Source organism: Polypterus senegalus, chromosome 5 (genome assembly GCF_016835505.1).
Source record: "Polypterus senegalus isolate Bchr_013 chromosome 5, ASM1683550v1, whole genome shotgun sequence".
Lineage (NCBI taxonomy): Eukaryota > Metazoa > Chordata > Cladistia > Polypteriformes > Polypteridae > Polypterus > Polypterus senegalus.
Genome location: NC_053158.1, coordinates 176,643,732 through 176,658,988, shown reverse-complemented (window position 1 = coordinate 176,658,988; position 15,257 = coordinate 176,643,732).

The window sequence follows — 15,257 nt, the reverse complement described above, 5'->3', positions numbered from 1 at the left end:
TATTCTATTGCAGCAATACGTCATCACCACACACCTCCAAGGGTTATTGTATAGCAATGCCATAGCAACTGATTCTTAAAATAGCAACATCAGAAAAAAACAAAGATGTCATCAGGAAAAGACATAAAAAAATATAACTATTAGGAAACAATTTTCAATCAAACTGTAACTAAAAGAAAAAAATTAAAATGAAGCCACATCACAACAGTTATCTGCAATAGCTATCAGCACATTCAGCATGAAAAGTCGTTGGAAGGCGAGTGAGTGAGTGAGTGTTGCTGACTATGCCAGTCAAAGTTGAATTGAATAAGATGGCTTGGTCAGTCTGTTATTACTACCATCACTGTCACGGGGAAGAGTGCTTGGAAAGTGCATGAGTGAGTCCTGCCGACTATGCCATTCAAAGAATAAGTTGAATTAAACTGAATAGGGTGGTTTGATCAGTGTGTTACGACCACCACACTCACTAAGATGAGTGAGTAGTGAGTGAGTAAGCAATTCTTGCTGATTATGCCATTCAAATTTTCTGAACATCCCCAAAGACAAGTTGCAAGAAAAGGGGATGTTAACCCTTACAACCACAACACTCATCAGCCATATTGCTGTCCCTCTATTGATGTGTTCAGTCCATTCACAGTCTTTGGTCAGAGAGGGAACACCAGCTCTTGAGACTGACACCCACAGAATTGGACAAATTCACTGGTGCAAAAAGAAGTTACTTATTTGCGCTCTGATAAATATGTGAAAAACTACATTTCAATAAAAATGTTATAAATTAAACACTGCACAGGCCACAATAGTGTCATCTTAACACTTCTTTCTAATGCAAATGATCTACATAGAAGCCTTCACGTTTCTCTTTCTTGGTGTCAGGATTAGAATACTCTTACATTGAAATAACCTGCACTGCTTTAGCTGTAGAGATTAACAGAAAAGTAAAGAACAAGAAAAAAAGGTTGGATTTTGCCTAAGCTTAAGATTCACTTCTCCCTGACTTTATGAAACACCAGCTTCTTGTCACAATGAAGTCTGAAATGCAATACATTGTAGACACATAACCCAGAACAGCATACTGTCAAATCCAGAGGACAAGCCATCCGAAACCTGTCTATAATTCAAAAAAGTGTAAAGGAGTACCTGGAATCTATGAATCCATCCATTTATTATTAGGACAAAACCTTACCTCAGTCCAGGGTTGTGAAGGCCAGGGTCTATTCTAGCAGTGGCAAGTGCAAGGCATGGACTAAAACTGGACACAACACTGATCCATTGCAGGATATGTTAATGCACAAACCCACAAAGGCACAATTAAGAACTGTCCTTGGGATATGGGAGGAAAAGACGTGTACCCTGTCTATGACCACACCATTCATGTTTGTTTGTTTTCAGTAGACTAGATTACTGTAATGCACTCCTCTCAGGACTACCCAAAAAAGACATAAATCATTTGCAACGAGTGCAGAATGCAGCTGCTAGAATCCTAACTGGGAAAAGAAAATCCGAACACATTTCTCCAGTTTTGATGTCACTACACTGGTTGCCTGTGTCTTTCAGGATTGACTTTAAAATACTGCTTATGGTTTATAAAGCCTTAAATAATCTCGCTCCATCTTATATATCGGAATGCCTGACGCGTTATATTCCAAATCGTAACCTTAGATCTTCAAATGAGTGTCTCCTTAGAATTCCAAAAGCTAAACTTAAAAGAAGTGGTGAGGCGGCCTTCTGCTGTTATGCACCCAAAATCTGGAATAGCCTGCCAATAGGAATTCGCCAGGCAAATACAGTAGAGCACTTTAAAACACTGCTGAAAACACATTACTTTAACATGGCCTTTTTATAACTTCACTTTAACTTAATACTGATACTCTGTATGTTCAATTCTTCATAATAACTATTCACAGTGGCTCCAAAATCCATACTGACCCCTACTCTCTCTTCTGTTTCTTTTTCCGGTTTCTTTGTGGTGGCGGCCACCACCACCTACTCAAAGCATCATGATGCACCAACATTGATGGACTGAAAGCCAGAAGTCTACGTGACCATCATCATCAGGTCCTTCCATGAAAACCATAAATACAAAGAGGACTGTTTGACTTATGTTAGGTAGATTGCCCAGAGGGGACTGGGTGGTCTCTTGGTCTGGAACCCCTACAGATTTTATTTTTTCTCCAGCCTTTGGAGTTTTTGTTTTTCTGTCCACCCTGGCCATCGGACCTTACTCTTATTCTATGTTAATTAATGTTGACTTATGTTTATCTTTTATTGTGTCTTCTATTTCTCTATTCATTTTGTAAAGCACTTTGAGCTACATTTTTTTGTATGAATATGTGCTATATAAATAAATGTTGATTGATTGATTGATTGATTCATAGTTTAAATACATCATAAATTCTCACCATCAAGCCAGCGCTGCACATCTTAGTTTATAGGTGAAGAAATCAGAATTGATAGCAGGGAGAATCAATACTGTCAATATTAACACCTTTTCCAAGATTCTATTCTTGTTTCAGGTCATCCCTATACACATTAACAAATCATTCTTTAAGAAATTAGAGTCAATTATAACCTCATTTATCTGGAATTTGAGATGTCCACACATTCAAAAGATGACTCTACAAAGGACTAAATCAGAAGGTGGCATGGCACTACCAAACTTTTAATTTTATCACTATGTGGCAAATTTGCAAGCTTATAAAGGCCTGGAATTTGACACAAATTGATGAATTTCCACCAGCATGGTCAGAAATGAAAATAAAATGATATAATATGACCTGCTTTGCGCACCAGTAAATACTTATTATCATCAATAAAACCAATATTCCAGTTGTCCACCAATCATTCAGTATGTGGAACCAATGCAGGATGCACAGTGAAGCTTTTATCTTTCGCTCCTGTACACGATAATCAGTCCTCTCAAACCTACACAGTATTTAATCTTAGAAACGTTCAGGATTAAGGCACTTACAGATTTATATTTACATAATGATTTTGCATTACACTTCAAATCCAACATCCAAGTAACACAAACACACTAGTTTGAAATTACAAATTTTACTAAAAGAAACTTTCTCAGTTTTCCAAACCTCCCACCTAATTCTATTGCAGAAGTAATTCTTCGTTCTTGAAGTCTCAGACAGCACAGTGAACAGTGGGAAAAGGATCTTTTAATTAACATCTCAGAAAAGGAGTAGAAGTCAGCCAGCATAGAATACACTCTAGCATTCAATCATTCAATCATCATTCAACTTAAAATCTTTCATCAATCACATCTATTTCATTTAAAATTTTCCAAAATGTATAAAGGACACGATTCAACCTGTGAATGTTGCAATCTAAATCCAGCCTTACTGGGCCACATGGTTTGGGTGTACCAAATGAACATAATTTTGGACAAAAATCTTTGAATGCGTATCAGACAGCATTGGTGTCACAATCACTCCTAACCCTTTAACTGCTGTGTTTGGTGTACTCCCGATGGGCTTAAAGTGGAGAAGGACAAAGTGAATGTAATCACCGATACCACACTACTAGCACGTAGACTTATCTTAATTAAATGGAAGAATCCCTACTCACCTTTTATAAGTCAGTGGGTAACTGATGTCCTATACTACTTGAAATTGGGAATAAAATCAAATTCTCGCTTGGAGGATCTATTCAAAACTTTTTTTAAAATATGGAAGTTGTGACACATGTGCATCAGAGAACCTCCTTGCAAACTCAGTTCAGGTATGTCTGCAGCTAATATTGCCATCTCCATATTTCTCCACATTGCTGAGAAGCCAACCAGTGAGGGAAACTAACCCTGCTCCTTCCAGTCCAGTAGTCATAAAAAACCCCGGAAGGAGGCATCATTTACTGGCTCAAGCAACCCACCAGGCAGAGCTCCACTTCCAAATTCAGCCCAACCACTTAGCACTTACCTACCTTTTTTCCCCACATAATAGAATGTTCCTGCCTTGCACCCTGTGTTGGCTGGGATTGGCTCCAGTACACCCCCGTGACCCTGTAGTTAGGATTTAGCGGGTTGGATAATGGATGGATGGATTGATAATGGAATGTATGCCAAAGACCATTTTCTGTTGTTTCGTTTCTCAAAGCTGCCTTTCCTGCACCTGGCCATAAAGGCTTAATTTATTAAATTTTAGACTAAGCATTCATATTGGAGGAAAAGAACATTTTTCCTTCTTTCAATGAAATGTGGTCAGGGGAGGCAGGTGAGGATCATGAAAAGTTAAAAAAAATTAATAATGATAAGATAAAATAAATGTGTCCACTGGTCTGTGCTATAAATTTATTTTCTTTATGTTTCCAATAATTTTGATCATTTCTATAGTCAAAATAGCTGAATTGGCACATTTCCTGTTCAAATACATGGGAGAAACGCAAGGTGCAGCAACAACGAACCTCACCTTACCTCAGACTGTGCTCTCCCCTCACACACACTGGGACGATGCATGCAATTGGCGCGTGTCTGTTGCTGTCTCTCTGTATGTCACCAATATAATGTTTGCAGACTCGTTTATTATCCACCCTGACTTTCCACAGTCTGGTTAATATCTTTATTGAATGTGTGTGACATATTTAGACTTGCTGATCAGACGTAAAACTGCAGTGAAAAGGCACAAAGTGAGGCAGACAGTACCGTGTTGCACTGAAGGGGACACATGTGACCCCAACAGGTGCTCGTTGCTAAGTGGCTCGGCGCCAATAAGTTACCGATTTTAGAAAGTCAGGTGCATTGCAGTGGTCCTTTTATTTTTATTTTTTCTTCTGACTGACAGCCAAAATGGAAGTATAAGATTTTTAAAACTAAAGGAAAATAAGGAGGACTTTAACAAGAAAGTGACTGAGATTTTCGTGGAGAAGGTTAAGCGCATGGATTTCATTTACAAATAAAGGTAAGACCATAAACAGCTTTCAATTTTATAAAAAAATATTATTAGACTAAGGAAAAACAGTCCAACATTTAAAAACAAAAATGCGACTATATGTAAAATATTATTTTGTTTTTCTTGTTATCCTTTCATTTAACAGTCTATTAAAATTGATTAAAGCATCAAAATTAAAAGCTTAAAAATATTTCAGTTAAGGTCAAAATTGAAATCCCTTTTTTTTTGTACACCACTCTATACTTTCATTTGTATTGAATGAGTATGAACTGTGGAATTGCAACGGCAAATTTAGAACACATGGAGGGTGCAGGGCAAATGCGCTCTCTTCGCCATCTCTCACCGTTATAAATGTAACATTCTTTCTTAACCAAATATGTACCTTACCAAAGCGTGTGGAAAGAATGCTGATGAGATATGAAACCTAACCAGTAGTCAAAGTGCATGCTGCCAACTGAATAGTGAATAAACTACTCTTTTGGGTTCATATATTTGTAACTCTGACTCTGAAGGAGTGAGTGCCTCTTCAGCCATGAACCTCACCGCACGTCACTGCCTCCTTTTATTTCAAATTGTTATTGCCCATGCTCTTGGCCTTCCTTTCTTTCTCCCAGGTAGGGGTTGAATTTTGTTTTGTTAGGTTTAGTCTTTTTTTTTTTTTGCTGCTTTTTTTTTTGACTTTCTGATTATTTTTTTTTTCTGGTTTTAGCATAAAGCCATCTGTTGTATAAGTTTGACTTGAAATAAAATGAACTAGTGAAAATTAAAAAGAAAGTACTACTTTCATTGTAGTTTCTACATTAAAGATGAATTTCTACTAAGAAATGAACTTTTTTGATTAATTAGACTTCTTTCCTGTTTCTTTTAGTCTTTTGCCAATTTCTTTTCTAGGTGGGTTGCAGTTTTATGATCAAGCAAAAAAAAAAAAGTAACACAGAGTAAATGTAGCGAGAGTTCCACAGAGGACCATTTTTAAAGTTTAATCTGCAACACTCTTCTATAAAATGACTCAGAAATAAAGTCATCACCCATAAACACCTCCTAACAAATCTTATGTGTTAGAAAATAACTCATTTTGCAAGGTTTTCTACTAGTGCCCGCTTGCATGAAGCATCTGCTCTAAACCAATTTAGCAGCAGACTGAAAACGGTATGGTGGGGTGTAAGATATAGTTAGTCCGGAATCGACTGCCCTCATAATCCGCTTAATGCACATTAGGAGCAAAGGAGAGGAACACCAGTCTGATGGAGCGAAGTTGGTCACTGAATTGAAAACAACAAATTTAACAAAAATGTTTCTGTATTTCTCTCATGTAGCAGCAACATGTTGACATTTATATTTCTGTCAAAGAGGTGGTGTGTATTGCCTGCTCATCTTTCCCTAGCTATTATAAACATTTATCAGAGGGCTAAAATCACAATCTTTCCTCTTTGACCCTGTAAAGTCTAAATTTAAATGATCTCAGTAAAAGTGGTTACATGGGCATTGGTCAGAGATGATGTGATTTGTGCGTTCTGGATAGTTTATTTACTCATAACTCATGAGTTTAAATGGCTGACATTGTCCTATTCCGTCTTGTTTTCAGTATATATAACCCAGACTCAAGTGAAAACATTCCTAAACCCACCCTTGTACCAAGCCTTGTTGCAAAATAGGTCTTTTCTCGCAATGTTCAACTGCAAAATTAATAAAAAGGAGGAAGCTGGAAAAAAAATGATGTAAGCTATACATTGCTAATGAGCGACAGTTTTTCAAATACAAAACAATCAGTGAAGAAATCAAAGCGTTTCCTTTATGGACAGGACATGGCTAGCTTCCAATGGAGTATCTGAGAAGAGACTTAGCAAAGCACATCTGCATACTGTACTTGGCACTGATAAGAGTGGGGTGTTTTGTCAAGGGATTTTATCTCGATTGTTTAATTATTGATTTAGCCATCAATATTCATTTGATAACAGACATGAATGTTTTGCTAAATTATAAACAAGAAAGGATAAAATCCATCCATCAAATTATTTAATGAACCTGCTTAATCCACAGCTAGTATTGCAAGGAATCAGTTCCAGTTCTGGCAGTCGTCTGGCCTAAGGCAAATACCAAGCCTGGACATTGTGCCAGTACACAACAATACTGTAAATATGGCAAGCATGTATATGGGAGGATAACTGGAGGCTACCCAGAGATAATTCACAATGGCAGCAGTTGGGGTAAGATCTGAACCCCAAGTCCTAGAGTTGAGAAAAAGCAGTACTCGCTACCATGCCATCCTTTTTTGAGCAAGCATTGCTTCATGAATATTTAAATGAATGTGACCACTGCATGAAAAACAATATAACTTTACTGAAATCTGTAAAACACGTTCTTAAATAACAGGAGACTTGACCTATAAAACAAACAACGAACAATTAGTGCACACCAGACCAAATTAAGAAAAAAGACTTTTTGAGGTGTGTACGTAGGAGGCAAGACAGCATCAGTGAGGGTCTTTGAGATATAGCACTAAGTAATGTTATTATACTCCTTAATCATGGTGTTGGTTGCATGTTTATTAGCACATGAAAGTAAGAATTTCATTATACTCTGTACACATGACCATATTGACCCAGTGCCATTCAAAAACTGTTGGGCAAACAGAAGCACAGACTTAAAATTGTCACATGTATTCATTTGAGAACTCCCTGGTATCATAATAAACAGAAATGTATTAAAATACAGAACTTCATTCATTAATAGAAAATATAAATCTGCTTACCTAACGTACTCCTTACTAGTGATGAGCAAATCCCACCTTGTGTGCAGTAAAAATGCATAAAGGTTCGTGAATTTTGACAAACTTGGCAAAATGCATTCAGGTCAGAAATTCAACTAGTTTTGAGTGGATTATATTAGTGTGATGTTCTTTCAAATGTCCCACAGGGCCAGGGAAACATCTGCCAACGATGCTGGACTGATTATTGCGGCCAACTCCTGCACCGCTGTGGTCCACTGAGATGAAATTATGTCAGTATCAGGCAGCATTGCCACTTTCCAGGGCCGGCTCAGTTAAATACACTCTTTTACAGACAGAGGTCAGGGAAATGTTTAATCAACTGTAGTCACGCACAAGTCTCATATCACTCGGAAATAAAAACCTCTGTAAATGACTGATAGAGTGATGAAATGAGATGCTTGCTTCATGCATCGTACAGCTCCACCGCTCTACAGAGGGACAGCTCTTCGCTAACAGGAGTTGTAGGGGAGGAGGTGGAAGAGGAAAAGCTACATGCCGGCCACCTCACCTGGGTGTGAGTCTGTTCTCTGTTCTGCAGCTGAGGACCGGCTTCCACTGGGAGACTCAGAGCCTGAGATGTAAGGGATCCAGGTTATATACTCGGGGGGGCTGCCCCGTCCAACATTGGCTGCTACAGCTGTGTAATGCCACACTCACATCACAAAAAATGTTTTGACAAGTTTTGCAGATCAATAAAACTCCTTACTCCCATTTGTATGCCCCTGTTACCTGAAACATGATTATCTCATAATATTACAGTTCTTCATTTAACTGCTTAAACAACTATTGTTGTTTTCTTAATGGATGCATCCTTTGTATTTTTGGTAACTTAAAGACTTTCTATAGACTGAGAAACATGCAACACATCATACCGATATCTCATCCAGATATTGTTTCAGTTCGTCAAGTTTTCTGTTTCAGCTACTTATGACACTTGACAAGTCTCCTTAGGCACAAGGCAGCACTCAATCCTGGATGAGATGCTAATTGGTTCACAGTGCACACTGTCAAAACAAAAGAAGAAAAAGAAGATTAAAAACATGGAGAAACATATAACATTCAACTCAGATCAAATCACTTCTCATTCATAAGCTCAGAGTTACAAATACGAGAATGTTAAATAATATTCAATTAAACACAAAAGCCTATAAATTTAAACAGAATTGTATATGTATACACAAATTTATAAGTTGGATATTTACTGTTTAAACATACAAACTTTTAATAAAGTTAAGCTCCTAACTATGAAAACATAAGTAAATAATAAAGTAAGCTACACATTACGATTCAGGGTGACATGCTGGAGTGGTGATGAGCTCTAATGTTGTGTAGATCCAAGATCATGGGTTTGAAGGTTGTCACACGTGTAGAGTCTGTACATTCTTTGTGTGTCTGTGTGAGGTTTTCCTTCAGCTACTCCTTCCTTCCATCCTGACACATCCCAGAAATGTATTTAAGATTAAATGCCAATTCTAAATTAGCCTTTCATGAGTAGGCCTTGTGGTGCACTGGCATCCCATTCAAGATTAGTTCCTCCATTTTAACTGATGCTCCTGGCACTTCTTCTAGCTCTTCCGAGAGAATCCCAAGGCGTTCCCAGGCCAGCCGGGAGACATAGTCCCTCTAGTGTGTCCTGGGTCTTCCCGGGGCCTCCTGCGGTTGGGCGTGCCTGGAACATCTCACCAGGGAGGCATCCAGGAGGCATCCTGATCAGATGCCGAGGCACCTCATCTGACTCCTCTCTATGCGAAATGTATCAAAATCAAAATGCATTAATAAAATAATAGATCATTTAAGTATTGTCCTTTATATATGACCAACCTAAAGCATCACTGGTGCAGCCAATTAGCTACAGGAGTCCCATAATTAGTTCAAGGAGATCACCTTCCTGTAGTCAAGGGGTTTTTCAATTTATTGCAGTACAAAAGCACCTGAATCTGGAAGCGCCAATTTGTGGTAAGTCACTTTGGTGGCCTAACCTACATAAAGAAGACAAAGAACACTAGAAGCAACTCTGTAAAAGGGGATTAAAACGCACAAGTCTGGGGATGGAGACAAATAAATATGCAAGTCACTGAATACACCTTGCAGTTCAATTAAATCAACAATTAAGAAATGGAAAAGAGTATGGCAGAACTGTAAATCAGCCTAGAGCAGGACATCCACAAAAATGAGTGGTCATGTAAGAAGAAGACAAGCGACCTATGAGAATGCTGAAAGACTGACAGGCTACAGTAGATGGGATTGGACAAACCTGCAGACAACAACTGTTGTCTGGGTGTTTATGAGAGAGTGGCAAAGAGAAAACCGCCATTAAAAATGCACTTGATGTCTTGGTCAGAGTTTGCCAGAAATCTCATTGGTGGCTCTGAAGTCAGTTAAAACAAGGTTCTATAATCTGATTGGACCGAAATTGAACTTTTGGCTGTCAGACTAAATAGCACTTTATCAGAAACACGCCATCTCCACTGTGAAGCATGATGGTGGTAGCATCATGCTGTGGAGATGTTTCTCTGCAGCTGGCCCTGTAAGACCTGTGAGGGTAGAATTAATCCTGGAAACATGCACCATGGGAGATTTATTTCCCAGCAATACAAGACTCAAGAATAAAACCAATGCTACATAAGAATGCCTTAAAACACCAAGGTTAATGTCCTGGGGTAGCCAAGTCAGAGTCCAAAACTCAAACCAAGTGAGAATTTCTGGCTGGACTTGAAAAAGGCTGTTCACTTGAGATGACAATGCAGCCTGACAGAACTTGAGCCATTTTGCAAGTAAGAATGGGAAACATTGCAGTGTCCAAATGTGATTTGAAGGGTAAGATGCTTATTCAATCCATTATTTTGTGTTTTATATTTGTAAGTAAATTACTTTGCAGAGATCTGTTTTTAGTTTTACATTAAAAGTATTTTTTCTTTCAATTAGTGTCAAAAGCCATTATTAAATCCACTTTGATTCAATGTACTGTAGTATAACAATAAAATGTAAAAACGTGACATTTACTTTTTATAAGCATTGTATTTTCTAGGACTTTAATTGAGAACTAGTCATCCTCAAATAACTGATCATAGGAAATGTGCACCAGTGCTACAGTTTTAAAATATCAAATCTTTTTCCAAATACATTTTAAGCAGTCACACAGAAAAATACCCTATACAGGACTTATTTGCCATACAACTTTTTAACAAAAAAATGCTGTTCTCAAGTATCACAAGTATAGAAGGTGTCTTAGTAAGTATTATGGGTAAATGTCAGTGATGCCATCAGAGAACAATAATGAAAGGAAAGCATTACATTATAATAAATGTTTCTGGATTTTGTGAAGTTGTTTCTGAGTGATTTTTGCTTTTGCTTTTGCTTTAACTTTTGAGTAAACACAACTAAAGAAAAACTAAATCTTCAAGCTCACATTCCTTATATGTAAACTCATCTGTAAAACTGGCCAGTGAACTTCAAAGTTCACAACAAGCAATTACATTTTTGGGGTCACGGCAAAGGGTCAACTGAACTCCAAGATAAAAGACTAGATAATGCCACATTTCTTGAATGACACAAGGAGTCTGAGAGGAAGGGCCAGTGCGCCATGAGGCTGGTCAGCTCCCTTCTCCTCCTGCATCCTTCCTGGCATACTGTGCGCTAATTTCCTTCTCCTGTCCCCAACTCTGACTTTACGGCACTTCTTTGACAACATGATAAAAGGGGTCTCACTGCCAATCATTCCCCACCCTGTGCACTAGTTAAGCTGTGCTAACATAGGCTTCAATATAATCAGGATTATTAATTGCTATTATTGCTACTGAAACTTCAGATGAACTATCATGTTGTTTCTTCTTTTTGTTTTATTAAACACTTTTACTCACTTTATTATGTATTCTTAGAGCAACATATTCTGACTGTCCTGTAATTATTAGGTCATCAGATTTTTTTGGTACCCTGTATATTTTAAGTAAGGTTCACTTTGTTAGTAGGCCTACTGTATATATTGGTAAAACATCCACAATGGAGTATACACAAAGTAAAACACATCCTTCTCCATTTTCGAGACTGTGCACATTTTTAATCTGTTCAAATAAAAGCCCACTGCTATAACCAATAACACAAGGATCTCACTGGTTACTGACAAGATAGTCTGGCACGGCCAGACCTGATTCTTGAATGAGAACAGACGTCTGAGGACAACTCACTATAAAGTTTGTCATGAGGAGGAGCGAAATCCGACACTGAGAAGGCTCCGCCCACAGGGTTTCGTCCAAAAATCCTGCTACTAATTTCTTCCAGTGGTGCACTCTAAATGTTCAGGGTTGCAATGTTCCATTTCTACTCAAGCATTAGACCAGGGTGTCAAACTCCGGGTCTGGAGGGCCACAGTGGCTGCAGGTTTTCATTCTATCCCTTTTCCTAATCAGTGACTAGTTTTCACTGCTAATTAACTTATTTTCCTTTCATTTTAAAACCTTCTTTTAAGGATTCAGTCCTCTGAATTTATTCCTTTCTTCATTAAATGACAGCCAAACAGAAGCGAGATGTGAAACGAGCCAACAGATGACCAGCTAAATTGGGATTTCTCCGAAACAAAAAGAAAGTGAACAAAAGACAGGAAACAATATACGGATGGCTGCCCCAAACCTTTTTGTGGCTTTTGTCAAGTTTGTGATATTCTATGCAAACATTGTTCGTGTTAGTTCGCACATATTATAATATAAAAGAAAAGAACATTTCTTATAATCACAAACTCAAGTGAAATCTGACATTTGTTCCTTGTACATGACAAAAATTCACATCTGCACTTTTCCTTGATCCACTACATACCTCCACTCACTCATTATTCTAGGAGGCCTGATCAAAAGGGCTTCCCAATGCCTTCCTTTCTGCCGAAACCTTTACCACATTCTTCCTGTTCAGAGATCCTCTGACATACCCCATTCCCTTCTGCACATCACTACTGGAATCAAATTGCCATCTATAAGCTTCCCTGCTCAGTCAGTCTGCTCAGCAGGTCCACTACCGAAATGAAAGAAAGAAGAAACCGATATCAAAAACACACACACTCTTCTATTGTACCTACTCTGGGACACAGGACAAAACATAGGAAGCAGAGGGTTATGGTGAGAGGAACCTTATTAGAATTGGGTCATTTTAAGAGTGGTGTCCCTCAGGGGGTCAGTGCTAAGGCAATTGCTATTTTAAATATATATATATAAATTATCTGGATAGGAATACAAATATGATACCAAGCTAGACATCTTGTCATATAATCTAGAATCTGTTGAATCGTTACAGAGGGACTTGGACAGATTTGTGTCAGATTAAATTTATTGTTAGTAAATGTAAAGTATTACACATAGATTTCAATACACAATGGGAGGTCTGAAAACTGAAAGTACAGCTTATGAGAAGGATTTGTAAATCGCAGTGGAGTCATCCCTGTTAACTTCTAGACAGTGTGCAAAAGCCATTAAGAATGCTAACCGAATGTGAGGTTATATACAGTAGCATGATGTGTAGAGTAAAAGTCCAAGGAGGTTATGCTCGAGCTTTATAACATATTGGTGAGATCTCAACTGGAGAAAGGTGTGCAGTTTTGGTCTCCAAGCTTCAAAAAAGACACAACAGCACTAGAAAAAGTCCAGTAAAGTGTGACTATGCTGATTGAACTACTGCAGGCCATGAGCTCTGATGAAAGGTTAAAGGAGTAAGTAGAACCTTTTAGTTTAAGAAATTGTGAAGTGATATGACTGAAGTGTTTAAAATTCTGAAAGAAATCAGTACAGTCAGTCTGGGATGTTACTTTAAAATGAGTTCAACAAGAACATAGGGACAAAGTTGGACACTTGTTAAAGGTAAATTTCACACAAATGTTAGGAAGTTTTGCTTCACACAAAGACCCATAGACACAATAAATAAGTTACCATGTAGTGTAGTGAAGAGTAGAAATGTGGGGACTTTTAAAACTCCAGATGTTGTCTGGAAGGAATAAAATGGATAGGACTGGCACGCTTTGTAGGGCCGATTGGCCTGTTCTTGTCAAAACTTTCTAATGTTCCAATGTTGCAAGAATATGATGCTAGAAGATTATCTTGTTCAGCAATGAGTGTGTCCTGCAATGGGTGTATGACCTATCTAGTGGTGCTTGCACCCAGTGCTGCCATTATAGATGCCTGCCTATAGTGGGCTCAGAAATGAGTAGATATAAGTTTCCAGAAGAAGAGCTATGTAACTGGCCATCTGTCCAGCCATAACTTACAGAGAAATACAGTAAAAGAAAATACATATCTAGTTATACTTTCTAATTTCTAGGTAAATGTGCTTTTACAGCAAGTTGCATTTATGTACAACAATGATGATGGGTGCTCTGCTACAATACTTGCCTTCTTCTTGTCCCTCTGCTTTCTTCTGGAGCTTTCACTTTAGTTAATTGTGGGATTACTAGAAAAAGTAGACATGGCCTGCTGGCTGGAAATGGTGTATGTCAGGTTCTCGCTCTTTCGTCTTTGATATACTCCTTTCATGGTGTGATCTTATGGTACGTAAAGGTTGTGAAAAGGCAAAGATTGTAGAAGAATAAAAAAGGGGGACTTGAGATGGGTAGCATGCCAAAAGTAAAATGCAAACCTTATGAAAAGAGAAAGCCGTAGGAAAACAAGATGAAAGAAACCTAAAGAGATAAATACAAGTAAGGTAGTGAAAGTCACTCTGACATGATATATTACTCCTGTTGTTTGTTTCAGCAGGAGCTACAATATAATTAATAGAGCAATTTCAAATGCAGACCACTGGGAAAAAAGGTTTGGATATCTCTTTAGATTGAACTGGCAGCTGATGTGTCTCACAAAGCTAAACAAAGCAGGTACATTTAAAATTTCAATGGAAGGTTATTACATGCAAAGAATCCACTACAGGCAGAAGAATGCTTTGCATTTAGCACCACTGAAGAGATCTATTCAGAATGGTAACTTAAAAACACATGATGAGGGAGTCTGGGTGTGCTAATTGCTCCTGTGGTTTTTAGAGTTCTCTATAGACATGGTGCGGCTGTAAAAGCACACAATCACATACAAGATGATCAACAACAGTGATACAGAACTGCAAATCATAATCCTTTGCTGCAGTGTGAAAAACATAATTCTTACATAGAATAACAATAAAACTTGGTGCCGTCCAGATTATCATTATTCTCCTGACAAAAAGCAACTGGATTATTTCTGTAAAATACAAAAAAATGTTCATCAAACTCATCTTGATATTTTTTACAGCACAGGTATTATTGGAAATATTATTTTTGGTCCCATCTTTGATGACCATCTTAAAGTCACATCCCACGACTAAATCAAAGTCATTTCAATTTTTTAAACAAATCTTTCAGTCCCACCTTACAGTCCGCTGCACATGCTCCCGACAATAAGCAGCCATCTTTGTTCTGTTCATCAAAACTAGAGATAGTGTTCTTTAAAACTGCAGCAAAAATGTCTTGTTTGTCCTTAGCAGACAACTTCTTAGTCAACAGATGAGCTTCAACTTTTCCAGAGGATGCCAGCTATTTAATTCTTTGGTCCAGTTCTTTGTTTTCAGAAATCCATCTAACCAAGTGACAGGGC